Source organism: Micromys minutus (assembly GCF_963924665.1).
Source record: "Micromys minutus genome assembly, chromosome: 15".
Lineage (NCBI taxonomy): Eukaryota > Metazoa > Chordata > Mammalia > Rodentia > Muridae > Micromys > Micromys minutus.
Genome location: NC_137984.1, coordinates 33,252,248 through 33,253,761, shown reverse-complemented (window position 1 = coordinate 33,253,761; position 1,514 = coordinate 33,252,248).

Below are 1,514 nucleotides of genomic sequence, written 5' to 3'. Positions count from 1 at the left end.
CTTTACCCAAGTGTTCCAGCTCCTCTGGCAAATCTTGGGGTGGGATGTGGGTGGAGGAGCTCACACAGCTTCTCTGACATCATTAGATGGTTTCAGACCCATTGCTCTGCATACGCCAGGTTCTCTCAGTACCCACCCAGAAGCCGGAGCAGGAGGACTCAGCAGGTGAGGAGGAAATGCTGTTTGTCTTGGCACCTTTGCACTGGATTGTTGCAGGAGACAAACACATAGTATTACATTATGTCCAGGTGACTCCGTCCTGCCCATCCATTCTAGTGGTTCTGGTCATGGTGACTGCAATTTGACTCAAAGATTCTCAAAATGCATTTCATAGGAATCAGACCTCTTAGGTTGCTCCATGAAGCAAAGAATACATAGCCAGATGATTTCCAGAAGCAGGATGTGTCCCCTTATCAGGTGTTTATTATCTATAACCTTATGCAAAACTGTGGAGGAAGAGAGAAACTGCAGATTTCGTTAGTTACTTCCCAAGTCTGACATCAGCAGGCCCTTCTCGTCACGATTCTGTGTGGCGTTAGAATTCTGAAAAATTCTCTTGTACACCTCCCTCCGAGCCCAGATCACTCAGGTCGGTAGATTGTGATTGAGGCCACACTTGAAATTTAGGGACAACAATGGGAATTTAAATCAGGAGGAAATGGAATAAGAAGGACAAGATTCTGGCTAACCAAGACATTTTTTTTTTCCATTATGTTGGCTGGATTGCATATATATGTAAGAACAGTGAATCACCAAAATGGATTTCAGATTTTTTTTAAAGCAAGGGAGTGCAGTATTCTGTGAAAAAATTAATTTGAGTCCAGACGTCAACACAAACACACACATACTCACAAAAAGAGGGGGGGGGGGGAGAGAGAGAGAGAGAGAGACATAGCCTGCAGGGATGCTGTTCAGACTTCCGTTGCTGTCAGGAGAATGACTTAAAGGTAACTGCTCTGCTCAGAACCCCCTTCTCAAGCCCAGAACCATTTGCAATGAATAACCTGAGCTCTGAACATAATTCTCTGTCTGAATATAGAACAGCTGAGGGCATTTTAAGGCTGTTAGATGGTAAAATGGATGAATAACGGTGGTTTGGTTTGAATTTTTACCCCTTTGGGACATTTCCAGAGTTGCATAAAGTCTTTAATATGAGGGTATTTTCTTTTTAATCATAGGAGCCAAAACTCTTTTCATTCTGCTAAGTGTTCAGCGACACCATCCACACACATCTAGGCCATCTCTGCTGCCATTAATCATCCCTGTCTTCTGTCAGAGGCCCCAAATCTCCAGGATGAGAGCCAACCACTGCCCAACAGTAATTTTAGAGTTGTCTCTCAGCAGAGCACCACAAAGCCAAACCGATATGTTTTCAGACAGGAAGGGCAGCGCACTGTGTCCTTGAAGCTGCCGTACAAATACAACCGAAGACATGAAAGGCGAGGCCTTCAGCACTCTTAGGGGAATAGCCCACGCCATGCAGCAAAGGTGATGAGATGGCTGAGCACTGGCTC